The sequence below is a fragment of the Malus sylvestris genome, chromosome 10 (assembly GCF_916048215.2).
Source record: "Malus sylvestris chromosome 10, drMalSylv7.2, whole genome shotgun sequence".
Lineage (NCBI taxonomy): Eukaryota > Viridiplantae > Streptophyta > Magnoliopsida > Rosales > Rosaceae > Malus > Malus sylvestris.
Genome location: NC_062269.1, coordinates 27766803 through 27784668, shown reverse-complemented (window position 1 = coordinate 27784668; position 17866 = coordinate 27766803). Strand labels below are relative to the sequence as shown.

General features: G+C 38.7%; 1 pseudogene; it reads right to left on the bottom strand.

Annotated features, from left to right (window-relative positions):
* Positions 1-1034: 1034 nt before the first annotated feature.
* LOC126584398 (purple acid phosphatase 15-like) lies at positions 1035-17281 on the bottom strand (annotated as a pseudogene).
* Between the last annotated feature and the right edge of the window lie 585 nt (positions 17282-17866).

The following is a 17866-nucleotide window of genomic DNA, read 5'->3' as shown; positions in this document are numbered from 1 at the left end:
AGTGGCACGCCTGAGCACGACAAAGTTAATCTTGATTGTGAGCCTTAAGGCCTACACCTAAGGCCCCACAAAGGCACCCTTTCAAATTAACTCTGCCCTTCTCTTTCAGAACTGCCCGACGAGCCTTGCCCGAAGTGTGTCTTGCCCGACCAAGATCTTCCCGACAAAGGCTTCCCGAGCAAGCCCGAGAAGAAAGCAGAAGTACGACAGATACCCTCAACCGACGCCATTCTCCCAGGGGAGCTGTGTGCTCGTCCGCCAGGAGATTCCTGCGACGAACAAAGTCGTCATCTGTTTTGACTACAACGCAGCGAATCCGGTCGATTGTGTCAGGACAACAAATTGTGGGGCATTGGTATCGTATTCACTCTAATAGGTATATATAGTGGCTACATATATCTATATTAATGTAATAAGAACAACAATATAATGATGATTTCGAATTTATCGATCTCACCATTTCATATCCTAAGTAAATGTTATGTAGTACGTACATGACCTGATGAATTCTGATTATGGTAATTTGCAGTGCAATTTGTTTGGGGTAGTAAATTCGAAAGTTTGATTCTAATTTGTTTTAAAAGCCTTTCAAAATCCGTCAAAATTAACTAGACCATGAAATTCCGAAGTTAAAACATGATCAAATATGCGGCAGACAAAGTTTTACTGACACCAAATTGCTATGCATCCTGCAAATATATAATATAATTGGCACAATATTACAAATGTTTTGGAAAAGGGACGGTAAGAAATTACATTATTCACAGAAACAACAGGTGATGATAATCTCTATGAGATGGAGGTGGAACCCCTGCAAATATATAATAGAATTCGATATCCGAAATTGCTCCAGGAACCAATCTTACACGTTTGTTGTTGTATAAATTGGTTGAGAGAGTATAAATTCAAGTTACAAAGGAGACGTATAAATGAAATTTTATCATTTACATACAACAACAGCGGAGTTGCTCTTCTTCTGCTCTCTCTCTCTCTCTCCCCGCCCCCTCCCCCACCCCCCACCCCCCCAACCCCCCTCCTCTTATATATATAGTGTGTATACATAGGTGAAACCCCATCTTCCTACTCTTTCTGCAACCTTCCATCCTATTCCTATCTAGATAAGAATGGTCAATTGATTTGGGATCTTAATAATAAATTTTTCCCAGCAAGCAGCAGTGAGAATTAGAGGTCAGCAAGCCAACTTTCGAACAAATGGCGGATGCGGCATTTATCAGGCTGCCTCACTATATAAATTTGATCTCCAATTTTATTGTCGGAGTCATGGTTCCGGTACCATGTCCACAAAGCCCAAGTCTCATTCTTCACCTGCAAGTTATGCACATCAAAATGCACGCTTAGTGTATAATCCAGGTGGTGAAACTGAGCTGTAATTCAAGTATATACATTCTCAGCAGACTTCTAGCCTACTAGCCTACATCTATATGTTTGCTACCTCATACATTCTGCCTCTCTATAAAGGGCTTCGTAGGTACTATACCAGGAAGGATGCCAAGTAGCTACCAACCAGGGAGTTGTGGATCACTGATAGTCCAGTTAAGTATTCAAACGAAGAATTGCAGACTTCAAGCATTAAAATTCAACTCTATCAAATCCAACGATTTCAACAGTTTACACTTATCAGCAAAATTAGACCGATACTAGAGGCATTGGAGCACCAGATTAAGCTCAGATTTTCGAGCTTGGGGAATCTGTTGCTGATAGCAGTCATACTGACATCTGATAAGCTGTTCAAATCAAGCACGTTTTCGGCGGAGCCATTGGCATAATGTGTTAAGGATGGTATTATTAAAGATTGAATTGGTGATAAAACTTAGAGCTAGTTAGTTTGTTGTGGTTGTTGTATTAGACTAGTAATTAGTTGAGATTGTTATATAGGTGGCAAGGTGGTTAGAAGGTTAGAGTTATGTGAGGATGTATATATATATACACACACACACACACACACCACAACATTGTAATTTTTTTTCTCTTAATCAATGAAATTCATTTTCTCTAACATGGTATCACCCGCCTTCTGTCTACCGACTTGATCCAATCCACGTTTTCCCTTCTCCAGCTTCTTCGCTAAGCTTTCTTCCTTCCTAAGCTTCTTCCTAAGCTTTCACTGCCAAACCCTAACTATCTCCCATGGCGACCTCAGCTTCTCCTTCTTCTAAATCGGCAACACAAATTCATCCTGATCTTCTCTCAAATTCTAGTTCTACTCTCTCCACACCTTTAATCATGATCCAGAATATCGAATCCATGGTGCCGATCAAGCTGACTCTGACCAATTATCTCACTTGGAGTGCATTATTTTATTCGATCTTCCGTCGCTATAATCTCACTAGAATTCTTGATGGATCGATGCCTCCTCCAGCTCAATTCATCTCTAATGCTGTTGGAAATCAAATTCTGAATCCGGCATATGTTTCTTGGTTCGAGAATGATAAGAACATCCTCATCTGGATCGATTCCATGCTTTCTAAATCGATCATTCCTTACATTGTTAGAGTTACTACATCCAGATAGCTTTGGGTAAAATTGGAGTCACGCCTTGCGATGGCGTCTCAATGGCACATCCATGAGCTCCGATCATGTTTACACAGCATTTCAAAGGGCGATTCCACAACTGCTCAATATCTTCAACAAATTCAAGAGATCGATGATGCTCTTGCCAATGTCGGTGCTCCAGTTAAGGATTCTGAATTAATCTCTATCACATTTCACGATTTACCATCAGAGTACGAATCTTTTGTTGATGCGATACAATTCCAGCTTGGTTCCACCACACTTGATGAGCGGCATAGTCTTCTTCTTAGTAAAGAGATTCAGTTAACAAATTGGAAGAAAACTACTTCGACAATGCCAATTCAGGCGTACAACTCCACCACCGGCATCCTTCATACTCCACATTCTCAGGCCTTTGTTGCTCAACATAATCTTACAGGTCGTGGTGGTGATCGTAATTTCTCTCAAGGTCATGGTGGCGATCGTGGTTTCTCCAACCCTAGAAACTTCCAAGGATGAAGCAACTTTCGTTCTAACAACTATCATCTAAATTCTTCTCGCAACAACTCTCAGTGTTACAACCGTTGTAGTTGATCATCCTTCAATTTCTCTGGAATGAGGATTCCATGCCAAATTTTTCGATAGTTTGAGCATGATGCAATCGAGTGTCCCTAGCGCATAAATCCACATTATTCCAGCAATGCTTCTCATTCTGCTATGGCTGCAAGCACACTTTCTCCTCAACTTACTTGGATTGTTGACTCCAGTGCTAGTACTCACATGACCAATTCTTACAACACTCTTCAAAGGTTTGCCCATTCTCTACTCTGGTTCTTTTGCATTACATACTCCTCATCATAATTTTCAACTTCGAAATGTGTTGCATGTTCCTGATTTGAAACAAAATATGCTTTCTACAAATCAGTTTCTTGTTGATAATTGGTGTTCTATGCATCTTTATCCTTATCACTTCGCTGTGAAGGATATTTCTTCTGGAAAGATGCTCTTTAAAGGTCCTGTGAGAGATGGCTTCTATCCATTTCAACTATAGGCTTCCAGTTATGTGATCCACAATCACAATGTGTTTGCTGCTTCTGTTAACACATCTAGAAATATTTGGCACCAAAGACTTGGCCATCCTTCGATGAAGATTCTCAATAAGTTGGCTACTAAGTATTGTATTTGGTTTTCTAATGGTTCTAATAAGTCTTTCTGTAATGGTTGTGCCTTAAGCAAAAGTTCCAGATTGCCATTTGCTTATGTACCTTGTCATACCAGTAAACCTTTGGAGCTACTTCACATAGATGTTTGGGGGCCAACATCCGTCACTTATGTGAACAATTTCAGATACTATGTCATCTTTGTAGATGATTTTACAAAATATTGTTGGCTTTATCCTTTGCAATATAAATCTAATGTGTTTCCTACTTTTCTTAAGTTCAAAAGTCTTGTTGAGAACTTGTTGCATACTAAAATTGTTGCCCTCAGATCAGATCTGGTGGGGAATATCTTAGCACTCAATTCTCTAATTTCCTTGTTGAAAATGGTATTAGTCATCAACTAAGTTGTCCATACACTCCTCAGCAGAATGGTTGTGCTGATTGCAAGCACAGACACATAGTTGAGACTGCCAGAACATTTTTAACAGTTTCTAAGGTCCCTTACACCTATTGGGATCATGTTTTTTCCATAGTTGTGTTTCTCATAAATAGATTACCTACTTTATCCAGATTGTCTTCATGGGAACGTCTTTTCCACAGATCACCTAACTATGCCACCTTGAAGGTTTTTGGGTGTAGTTGTTTTCCATGGCTGCAACCTTACTCTGAGTCTAAATTGGATCCCAAAAGAAAGTTATGTGTATTCCTTCATTACAGCCTTAACCAAAAAGGTTACAAATGTTTGGATCTTACTACCAACAAGTTATACATCTCAGAAATGTGATCTTTGATGAAGGCAGTTTTCCCTTTAACACTATTGCAGTTTCACAGTGCTCTTTTCCCTCAACAGCATCTTCACCTCTCAATACCATTCCCATTCACCTCACATTCACTCAACCACATATTCATTCCCCTATACCATCATCTCCATCTCATATATTTCCAAGTAGCTCTTCTCCAATAGCCCCTATACCTATATCTCTTATACCTACATCTCACTCAGTTCCTACTAATACTCACCTTATGCAAACCAGGTCCAAATATGGTATTTACAAACCAAAAGCCTTTTCTGCAAGCAAACATCCTCTCATTTCTTATTTTTCATATGAATTTGTCCCCACTACACATCTCCAAGCTTCCAAATATCCACATTGGGTTAAGGCAATGCAGGATGAGTTTCTTGCCTCGCAACAAACTGGTACTTGGTCTTTAGTACCCAAAACTGCTCATCAAAACATTGTAGGATGTAAATGGGTTTTCAGGATTAAAAGAAAACCTGATGGTACCATAGATAAGTACAAAGTTTGCTTAGTTGCCAAAGGTTTTCATCAGCAAGAAGGACTTAATTATACTGAGACTTTTAGTCCAGTAGCCAAGCCTGTGACAATTCGACTCATACTCATTCTTGCTGCCCAATTTGATTGGAGTCTCAGTCAACTAGATGAAAGCAATGCTTTTCTGCATGGGACATTGTCTAAATCTGTTTATATGCAACATCCGCCTGGTTTTGAAGATGTTATTCACCATACTCATGTTTGTCAACTGCATAAATCCCTATATGGTTTTAAACAGGCTCCCAGAGCTTGGTATGAAAAATTCCATGGCGCATTGCATACTCTTGGCTTCACTAGTTCTAAATCAGATCATTCATTGTTTGTTAAAAGGGATCTTATGGTCTTTGTTCTGATATATGTTGATGACATTATTGTCACAGGGCCATCTGTAGCAGCTTGGAAGCATGTAATTTCTCAACTTAGCTCTCTCTTTCTCATCAAAGACCTTGGTGCACTTCATTATTTTCTGGGAATTGAAGTCAAGCGATCCTCCAAAGCCATCTTTATTTCACAAACCAAGTATATCTTGGATCTGTTAAAGAAGACTAACATGGCTAGAGCAAAACCATGTGCTACCCCACTCAATACATCTAAGCTGGATCATTCTTCTCCATTGCTTGATAATCCTACAGAATATTGATCTTTGGTTGGTGTATTACAATATCTTACTTGGACTCGGTCAGATTTATGATTTGTAGTCAATCTTGTTTGTCAATTCATGCACAATCCAAGGCAGTCTCATTTTCAAGCTGTCAAAATGATCATTCGATATCTTAAGGGTTCCATTGACATTGGTCTTTGGTTTACATAATCTGTCTCTGTTCCATCTCTCAAAGCCTTCTTAGATGCTGACTAGGTAGGTTGCACACTTGATCGAAGATCAACTGGCAGTTATTGTATTTTTCTGGGTTCATCTATCATCAATTTGAGTGCTAAGGAGCAACCAACAGTGGCTCGTTCTTCAATAGAGGCAGAGTATCGATCTCTAGCTAATACTGCAGCTGAAATTACATGGATATGTCAGTTACTTGCTAATATTTGTTTCCATCTTCCATGTTGACACGCCCAACCCTGATATTCCCCGAACACCAGGATAGGAACGTGTTGGCCAACACCCGAAGGTGACGAAGCCATATTAGAATGCATAAGAACCCGAAATATATAAGACTTATAAATTTAATTATAATTAATATGCAAATGAGGAACGTGTTCAGAGCATACAACTAATCTAGAACACTAAAGAAAAAAATATAACATTGAAGGAGCAAAGGAATGGGTTCTACACCGAGAGGCCTCGAAGCTGCCGAATCGAAAGTGCCTTGACGTCGGGATTGTACACCTCAATTCTAAGTCCTGAGGGGGCGCAAAACAAACATGAGTGGACCAAGTTGATATATATATATATATATATATATATATATATATATATATATAGACTAAAACAGTTATCAACATACTAACCACCAAAGTTTTATGGAAATTCAATAGTATAATATGTAATAGGTTTTCCGAAAACCCTAGCATGCCATAAAACCTTCATAAAACATATCTCGTAAATAGTGTGATACATAATGGTATCCAATAATAATATCTCCCGACCCAATGCCAGCTTTTATGTCCCTGTGCCCGTAGCCAAAGATTATTTCTCCTGGCCCAATGCCAACTCCATGTCTCTCGGCCCGAAGCCAGAGATTATTTCTCCCGGCCCACAGCCAACAACCATAATCCTCGCCCGTGGCGGTATAGTGACCACTAGATAAGCACAAAACCATTGAACATAGACTTTCCAAACATAGGTATATATATATCTTAAAAACATCTTCATAGTATAAAGTCATCCATCACCTATACTATAAAGAAGTGTGCAAAAGCATGCTCATAAGCAGTATAAAGTCATCCATCATCTATACCACATAGAACATGAGTTCGATAAAATATGGTAATTCAAAATATTCTCAGTAAGCATAATATCTCATAAAAACGTTTCATAAAAAGTAATAATTAAATTAGGCTTTTTATGTATGCATTTCTAGTATTAAAACATGCATTTTAGAAGGAGTCCACTCACAGATACTCCGTCGTTGTAGAGCCATATGAAATAAAAATGACGGAATCGCTGTAAATAATTGCACATAAGCACATAAATGGTCCAATTAATAAAACTTTATTCAAATGATTGAATTTGGGAAAACGGATGTCTAAAATGGATTCAGGAAGTCGAATTACCCTAAAAAGGGTTCCGGGTAAATTTCGAAAAAGTCAATAAAAAGTCAACACTAAGAATATTCCAAAGAATATTCCTTGACAGAATATTCTCAGACGGAATATTCCAAAGAATATTCCATCCGAGTTGGGCTAGTGGGTTTAGGCCGAAGGGGCCTAGGCCCAAAAGCCTGGTTTCAAATGGTCAAGGGTTTGGGTTTAATGGGCTGGATTGGCGATGGGCCTGGGCCTAGGTGCACGGCCCAAGGGCCTAGTTAGACTAGGGTTTTGGGCTTGAAAGCCCGGTTATTTAATTGGGTCATTTGGTTTAAAAGGATAAGGGATTGGGCTACCCAAATGGGCTGGGTAAAAAGGGTTTTGGGTCTAAGGTTGTGGGTCATCGGACCAAAGGAATAAGAAGGCCAAAAATTGGCTAGAGAATGCCCGAGCTTTGATGGAGCTCGAAACTTAGTCAAAACAAGTGAACTAAAATACCAAAATGAAGCCCGTGAAGCAAGGAGTCGAAATATACCTTCCTCGTGGCCAGTCGTGGCTGAAATATGATCAGAAAACGTCTGCAAGTTCCAGCACCTCGCCAGAAAACATGGAATATAGTCCTCCGAGGTGTTTCTTCATATTTTGATGTCCAAAACACAACAACGTGGTCATAAAAGAACTATAGGGATGAAAAGAGAAACATTTGGAGTGTTTTGAGGCTTACCCAAATCGAAAAAGTTACAAAATCATTCGAAGTCGCGTCGGGGAACTTAATTGCATATATCTGCACAAAATCTCTTTCCAAAGACTAGTTTAAGCTCTTAAGATCCAAATTGTCCCTTCGAACTCCTCAGTTCAGTTTGAGGAGGGGATGTGAAGGATAATATTGTTAAAGATTCCATTGGTGATAAAACTTAGAGCTAGTTAGTTTGTTGTATTAGACTAGTGATTAGTTGAGATTGTTGTATAGGTGGCTAGGTGTTTAGAAGGTTAGAGTTATGTGAGAGTGTAGAGGGTATCCATACATATATATATATATATACACACACATACCACAACATTGTAATTTTATTCTCTTAATCAATGAAATTCATTTTCTCAAACAGAATGTAGCCTCATCGACGAAAGGTTAAGGTGCTCGTCAATGTGAACGGCACAAACATTGCGGAATTGGAAGCAAGGAGGCCGACGACGAGGTCCGGGCTGCCGGTGGCACCGATGCAAAGGGCGATGCTACTGAGGCGCTCAAGGGCGAGCTAGCGCTTGCAGAAGAGGGAGCAGGCATCAAGGCTGGGCTTGGAGGCGAGCCGCCGAAAGACCTCGGCGATCTTTTTACTACTTAGACTTTCCTCCGAATACTCTATCACCACGGAAACTATTAATCTGATTTACAAATTGAGGGCCAGGAGTCTGATGTACAATACACTGCGCTGGTACCGTATTCAACAGAAATGAGGTACACATCGAATATATATATATACACACACTCATTTCAGTTCCCTTGTTTTTTCTCCTGCAGCTCTCTGAAATGCTTGTAACTTCTCATCTTTGTGCTTCAGATGAATGCTGATCATTATCTGCAATTACTTTTGTCCAATTCCTGGCCAACCTTCAACATTAGACAAACAAATATGGATTTCTGGGAGGATCAATACAACAAGCACGACAGGTGCTCGGACAATAAATTTTCCCAGACACAATACTTCCATGAAGCTTATATAGTTTACCTACAATGCACAATATCTATTTTCTCAAACAACTGGGATTGTACCAGGATATCAATATCGTTACATCGACCTTGAATCAGCCATTCAAAGGACTATACAAAACAAAATACCTCTTCTTCGTTGCAAGTATGACGGGGGGATCGTGTATCTGCTGGAAGTCGTCATCTGTTTTGACTACAACGCGGCGATTGTGTCAGGACAACAAATTGTGGGGCATGGCATTGGTATGTTATTCACTCTAATAGGTATATATATAGTGGCTACATGTATCTATATTAATGTAATAAGAACAACAATATAATGATGATTTCGAATTTATCGATCTCACCATTTCATATCCTAAGTAAATGTTATGTAGTATGTACATGAGCTGATGAATTCTGATTATGGTAATTTGCAGTGCAATTTGTTTGGGGTAGTAATTTTGAAAGTTTGATTCTAATTTGTTTTAAAAGCCTTTCAAATTCGTCAAAATTAAATAGACCATGAAATTCCTAAGTTAAAACATGATCAAATATGCGGCAGACAATGTTTTACTGACACCAAATTGCTATGCATCCTGCAAATATATAACATAATTGGCACAATATTACAAATGTTTTGGACAAGAGACGGTAAGAAATTATATGAGATGGAGGTGGAACCCCTGGCCTGGAATTTAATGGAGAATACAATGTATGGGAAGTTGTTGAAGGTTTTTTGTACGGAGGTTATAGCAAACCTCATTGCTCCTTCCAAACTCCGAATGACTTATAGGCGGGGTGCATTGTGAGCTCGGGAGCTAAGGGTTTTGTCGAAACACCACCCTTATAAGCGGTGCCACCATAACATTAGTGAACTTGTAACACTAAGTGACAATATAAAAGTCACTTCCAACAATTTTTTGTCTTCATAATAGGGGGAGGGGAAATTTTTGGTTCATCAGTTGAACCAATTTGCAGTAACTCAACAAAATACGTAAATAGTTCAGAATTCGATATCTGAAATTGCTCCAGGAACCAATCTTACACATTTTTTGTTGTATAAATTGGTTGAGAGTATATATTCAAGTTACAATGGAGATGTATAAATAAGATTTTATCAGCTACATACCACAATAGCGGAGTTGCTTTTCGTCTTCTGCTCTCTTTCTCTCTCCCTCTCCCCATATATGTAGTGTGTATACATAGGTGAAACCCCATCTTCCTACTCTTTCTGCACCTTCTGTCCTATTCCTATCTAGATAAGAATGATCACTTGAGTTGGTATCTTAATAATAATTTTCACAGCAAGCAGCAGTGAGAATTAGAGGTCAGCAAGCCAACTTTAGAACGCATGGCGGATGCAGCATTGATCAGGCTGCCTCACTATATAAATTCGATCTCTAATTTTATTGTCGGAGTCCTGGTTCCGGTACCATGTCCACAAAGCCCAAATCTTATTCTTCACCTGCAAGTTATGCACATCAAAATGCACGATTAATGTATAATCCAGGTGGTGAAACTGAGCTATAATCCTAGTATATACATTCTCAGCAGACTTCTAGCCTACTAGCCTACATCTATATGTTTGCTACTCAATAACCGATCAAGGGTATTCAAGTTAGTCACAGGATTTTCGCACCCCATATAAACAGATATTGGTGCGAAGTGATTTTCTCGTGACATTTGTTGATGTTTGCAGCTACTTTCTGATTTAAGTTTCTTATTTTCCTTTGTAATTCAAGGTGTTTGTTCTTAGTTTGTAATGTAGGGCTCAGATTAAATCAAAGCTAATAGGCTAGATGTGTGTCACATGGCATATCATCTCACTTACAGGTGAGCATGTGCTATACACGTGAGTGTGTGAGGTGGATGAGTGAGTGCGCCCTCAACGACTATATCTCACCCTCCACTGATGTATCAATTCAGTTATAGCTGAATAAAATCCAAGGGAGAAATCTCTTCACCTTCTTCGTACCTTCATTCCTTCATGCTTTCTGAGCAGAGATCATAATCTCATTGATTTCTTTTTGATTTCATGCTTTGATACTTCATAAAATCACAAACCCATATAAAATCACGAACTCTATCATGGCCTCAGAGCCAGGTTCATCGCTTTAATTTGGGCATGAATATGTGATTTCTGTGTTCTTCAATGAATTGTTTTCCCTAAGCTTCATTGCTGAAGAATCGCGCTTTGAAAATCTGTGAAAATTGAAGATCTGAGTCTAATATGGCTAGAACAACGAGTTCTGAGCTTCGCACTCCTATTTTCAATGGTGAGAACTATGAATTCTGGAATATCAGAATGCGAACCATCCTCTAGTCTCATGGAATGTGGGAGCTCGTAGAGACTGGGTTTACTATCCCATAATCATATATTGTGGTTGTGGTAGCTGATGAAAAGAAGGAGAATGATGCAGCTACTGAAACTCCAAACGTTGTGGAGATCATAATGAAGGATACTAAGGCTCTTGGGTTGATCCAAGGAGCTGTCATTGATCAGATTTTCCCCAGGATCTCTAACGAAGAAACCTCCAAGGGAGCTTGGGATATTCTACAGCAAGAACTCAGAGATGACAAACAGGTTAGAAATGTGAAATTACAAGGTTTAAGCAGAGAATTTGAGTACACTAGGATGAGAGATGATGAATCCTTATCTACATACCTTACTAAATTGTTTGACCTCATGAATCAAATAAGGGGTTATGGTGAAGAACTATCTAGGGACAGGGTTGTTCAAAAATTACTTATAAGCTTGCCTAGAAGTTATGACTCTATCTGTGCTGTGATTGAACAATCAAAGGATATTGAAACCCTTGAAATCCAAGAAGTTGTTGCCCCTCTGAAGGGTTATGAACAAAGGCTAGATATGCATGCTAAAAACTCTAATGAAAAGGCATTTGTTAGTCTAAATGTTGGGTCTAAGTTTCAAAAACCCAGTGGGTTCTCCGGTACTCAAAAATCAGGAAAAAATTGGAAGAACAAAAGGAAAAAGTGGGATAACAAGCCCAACCTTGTCTCTAAGCAGAATAATTCTCATGATTCGAACAAAACAGCTTGCAAACATTGTGATAAACTGCACTATGGAAAGTGCTGGTTTGAAGGAAAACCTAAATGCACAAATTGCAATAAATTTGATCATGAAACCAGAAACTGCAATGGGAACAAAATGGTGCAGAAGGCCAACTATGCAAATCAGGTTGATGATATGGGAACCTTATTCTTTGCTTGCAATTTTGTGACTCAGGTGAAAGTCAATAATACTTGGTACATTGATAGTTGTTGCAGCAACCACATGATAGGAAATGAAAGCTTGCTGATGAATATGAGTAGAAACCTGAATGCAAGAGTAAAAATGGGAACTGGTGAAGTTGTGAGTGTAGCAGGAATAGGTACACTTGTCATTGAAACTAAGATGGGAAGAAAACACATACAAGAAGTGATGATGGTGCCTGGCTTGGAGGAAAATCTCCTAAGTGTGGGGCAAATGTTGAAACATGGTTACTATCTACTATTTGGTGGTAATGTAGTTTGTATTTATGATAGCTAGAACTTGAATGGACTGGTTGCTAAGGTTCAAATGACTGGCAACAGGTGTTTTCCCTTAACCATGATGCCTGCTACACCACTAGCACTGAAAGCTAGTGTATCTCATTGTACTCAGACTTGGCACAAGAGGCTTGGTCATTTAAACACAAGAAGTTTGCTGCAACTTAGGGAGTAAGAAATGTTTCATGGGCTGCCTCACTTGGAAGATTCCAAGAATGTTTGTGAAGGATGTATGCTTGGCAAGCAACGTAGAGATGAATTTCCAAGAGAATTTGCTTGGAGAGCTAAATTCCCACTTGAATTGGTACATACATATATCTGTGGTCCAATGCAAATTGCTTCAAATGCTGGAAACAAGTACTTTATTCTGCTCATTGATGATTGTACTAGAATGACATGGGTTTATTTTCTGAGATAAAAATCCTAGCCATTTGAGTATTTCAAAAGGTTCAATGCAATGACAGAATTGCAGGGTAGACACAAGATCAAGTACCTAAAAAATGATAGAGGTGGTTCATGTCTTCTGAATTCAGTGACTATTGCAATGTCTCTGGTATTCAAAGGCAACTAACCATGTCATACACACCACAGCAGAATGGTGTGTCTGAAAGAAAAAATAAAACTGTGGTGGAAATGGAAAAAACTATGCTACATGAAAAAGGCATGCCATACCAGTTTTAGACAGAAGCTGTGCACATTGCAGTATATCTCCTCAACAGGTGTCCTACAAGGTCTTTGGATAAAATGACTCCTTTTGAAGCCTATAGTGGAATAAAACCTGGAATTGCACATTTGAAGATCTTTGGTTCAGTGTGCTATGTTCATGTTCCCATGAATTTTAGACACAAGCTTGAATGCAACAGTCACAAATATGTCTTTGTGGGGTATGGAACCAGTGAGGCAGGATACAGGGTATTTGATCTTATCACTAATAAAATTATATTGTCTAGAGATTTAGTATTTGATGAGAGTGCCAGATGGGATTGGAATGTAAGCTCTGAAAAATATTTTGATACATCAATTACTACTAATATAGCAGAATCTGAACGAACTCAAGGATTAGAAGTTCAAATGAAATTATACTCCCTGAGATCACTTCTGATATTTCACAGGAAAGTTTGAGTTCCAATGCTGATGGTTCAAGCTCACAGATTGATCTATCACAGAGCTATGATTTTACTCCAAAGAAATGGAGACCCTTGAATGAAGTTCTTGCATAGTGTAATGTTTGCATTATGGAACTTGAAAGCTATGAAGAGGCTGCTCTAGATTTATCTTGGATGAAAGCTACGCAAGCTGAGCTAGACATGATTGAAAAGAATAGTACATGGATGCTGGTAGACAGACCATCTAGCAAACCTATGATAGGTGTGAAGTGGGTATACAAAACAAAACTGAATCTTGATGGAAGCATTCAGAAAAACAAAGCTAGATTGGTTGCAAAAGGTTATTCACAGAAGTCAATAATTGACTTCAATGAGACTTTTGCACCAGTTGCTAAGCTTGACACCATAAGGACTTTGATAGCTCTTGCAGGTCAGAAAGAATGGCAACTCTTTCAGTTGGATGTAAAGTCTGCATTCCTTAATGGTGTACTCAAGGAGGAAGTCTATGTTGATCAACCTCAAGGTTTTGTCATAGAAGGCAAGGAGGATAAAGTGTACAAGTTAAACAAGGCATTATATGGCCTTAATCAAGTTCCAAGAGCTTGGTATGATGAAATTGATTCCTACTTCACCAAGGCTGGTTTTAAAAGAAGTCCTAGTGAAGCCACTCTATACACTAAGGTTGAAAACTCAGGGATTCTCATTGTTTCTGTGTATGTTGATGATATTGTGTACACTGGTAGTAGTGACACATTGCTGGACAAATTTAAAAATGACATGATGCAGCACTATGAGATGATAGATTAGGGATTGCTGCACCATTTTCTTGGTATGAGAGTTGTACAAACCAAGAAGAGCATCTTTATACATCAGAAGAAATATGCAATGAAGTTGTTGGAGAAATTTGGACTAAAGGGTTGTAAATTCGTGGGAACACCACTTGTAGCAAATGAAAGGCTATGCAAGAATGATGGAAGTGAAACTGCAGATGAGTCTGAGTATAGGAAATCGGTGGGAAGCTTTTTGTACCTCACTGCCACTAGACCAGACATAATGTTTGGTGCTAGTCTCTTGGCAAGATTCATGCATGGTCCAACCAAGAAGCATATGAGAACAGCAAAAAGAGTACTAAAATACATTCAAGGTACTATGGACTTTGGCATTGAATATGTAAAAGGAAAGTCAGCATTGCTTATTGGATATTGTGGCAGTGACTGGGCTGGGAGTGTTGATGACATGAGAAGCACATCAGGGTATGCTTTCAATCTTGGCTCAGGTGTGTTCTCTTGGGCATCAATCAAACAAAACACAGTGGCATTGTCCACTGCAGAAGCTAAATACGTAAGTGTTGCGGAAGCAACATCTCAGGCCAAGTGGTTGAGGTTTTTTCTAGAAGATTTTGGAGAAGAACAGGTTGAACCTACTATGCTAATGTGTGATAACACTTCAGCAATAGCTATTGTCAAGAATCATGTGTTTCATCAGAAAACAAGACACATCAGCAGAAAATTTCACTTCATGAGGGATGCAATATAAGAGAAGGAACTTTAGCTTGTTTACTGCAAATCTGAAGAACAAATGGCAGATATCTTGACTAAGGCCCTACCAAAGGAGAAGTTCAACTATTTTAGAGAGATGTTAGGAGTCAAATCAGCTGCCAGCTTAGAGGAGAGTGTTGATGTTTAAGCCTTGTAGCTGCTTTCTGATTTAAGTTTCTTATTTTCCTTTGTAATTCAAGGTGTTTGTTCTTAGTTTGTAATGTAGGGCTCAAATTCAATCAAAGGTAACAGGCTAGATATGTGTCACATGGCATAGCAACTCACTTATAGGTGAGCATGTGCTATACACGTGAGTATGTGAGGTTGATGAGTGAGTGTGCCCTCAAACGCTATATCTCACCCTCAACTCTATGCTTCTAGATGTATCAATTCTGTTATAGCTTAATAGAATCCAAGGGAGAAATCTCTTCACCTTCTTCGCACCTTCATTCCTTCCTGCTTTCTGAGCAGAGATCATAATCTCATTGATTTTTTTATTTTTTTATTTCGTGCTTTGATACTTCATAAAATCACAAAACCACATAAAATCACAAACTCTATCAACATTGCAGTGGAGTGGTAAAAATGATTTAAACTGGTTCCATAACATTGACTGTCAAGCACATGCTCATCTTTCCATCAATCATTTTCAAGTTATATCATATGTAGTTTAGGGTCGTACATATTAAGTTATAACGTTTATAGACAATTGAATGCATTGTCAGACTGGATATATGCCAAACAGAAAAAACACAAAAAGGAGTACCTCAAGGATCCCATGGCCAAAGCTGCTTTCTCTGAAAGCACTGTAATTCGGTTGCCGATCCCAACAAAATTTACCTGCTGCTGGGCCGGAGGTAAAGTTCTCTACACAAAAGGCACCAACACCTAGGTGTTGATCAGGAGTAGTTGATGGCTCTGGGCAATGACCAGGTTCGTCAGCATGTTGAACTGCCATCTTCTCCCGATTACCCCCGTCACCAACGGTGAGATACACAGGACCACAGGAATCTAAGTTGTAATCATAATCTCGATTCGATCTCTTGTAGGCATGAACCTATTGTTTTATTCAAGAAAATTGAAGAATATTTAGTGCACTTTAAAGCAAAAAGATAATTAATTACAATGAGGAAAATTGTTCGTCATTCATAGACACCAAGGACAACTTAATAAAAACATGCTTGGGATCGGAACTAAATGGTACTGTTGTGATACGAGTTTCAAGATAAGGTCATTGTTTCTGATAGCGTTTCAAATAAGATTTGTATTATGTGTTTTAGCAACGAGGGAACCAAGTACCAATTAATTTCACATTAAATTTGTTTTCTCAAACGAGAACTATAAGCCTCAAAAGTCTTATTTTCAGCCTGTTCTTCTATTTCATGGTTCCCTTCAACAACCATTATTGGAACTTTGGACACTAAACTCTGCATATACCTACACAAATTACCCAGCAATGACAACATAAGAAAACAAGTTCTATGCCATAATTTACAGCAGCCATTGTATGTGATAGAAATAAAGCAATTTATGTTTTAACCATCCCCAGTAATCCCATCGAGGCTGATAGGTCTCATGTATTGGAGAGTTTGGAAATGAGCAAGAATAGCGGTCAGAGCCAGTTCCATTTGTGAGGTAGAGGTTTGCATAAGTAACATTACCAATCAATAGAACAAGATCAAGATTGTTACTTTTCAAGTGACTTAGTGTGGTAGTTGTGTTGTAAGTAAGGCCAAGGTCTCCCATAACCGCTATTCTCTCAGGGTAGCTCCGAGGACCAGAAACTGGCATAGTCCTGAAATGGTGGATTTGACTCATTGCATGTATAGAAGGATCCCCGCATCGATAAAAGTACAGTGTATTCAGTTTCAACCCTACATCGAAACAACAATTAGATCACCAACTTATCAGAAGAACCACATTCCATCACAACTTATGTTTGGGGGATTTAAAAGTTCAGTCATTTCAGGAAAACCCAACTTTGTAATTCTCCATTGAAACTTTGAAGAAAATAAGAAGCAAACGAAATCAAACTTGTGAGACGAACATGGTGGATGATTCCGGAAGTATAATTTTGGACTTCAAAAGGGTAGAGCTGATTGTAAACAAGAGAATACCCTGTGGCTTCATGTGTTGGTGGATATCTCAGCTTCCCATAACGAACAATGCTTGCCACACTTTTCTGGTCCAATAGACATGTGTTACAGTTGTGGTTTCAAAGCGCGATTCTCTAGATCTCAAGACTTTCAACTTCAAGAATAAAGGTAAGGCACAACCACCATAGAAATAGACATATGTTATCATTGTGGTTCCAAGGATTATTGGTCATGCATTTGTCAAGCACTTGTTGATGTTGTTGCTAAGTATCATTCACGTCGTAAAGTCATACACACTAACTTTGTTCAAGTTGATAATCCCGAAGATACCACTATGTAGTTTTTTGATTTTCAAAAGTCATCTACACCAATGGAAGATTAGAACTTTTAAACAAGGGCCAACATGTGTCTGAGTTCCCCCTAGTGGCTAAACGCCCTCTTAATATTTGGTTCAAGTTTTTGAACAATTTTCTATGGAGTAAGACAATTTTATGAATTAAATGACATCGAAGTTGTTGATTAGATCATTAATTAAACATGGATGAATGTGATCATTCCTTATTGGTGACACATAATTTGGTTTGAAAATTTTGTCTACAAATTTAGCCTTCCTAGCATTACTCTTTTTATATGTATTTGGATTATTTATTGGTGTTTTGTTTTAAATTTTGGATAATTCCTTT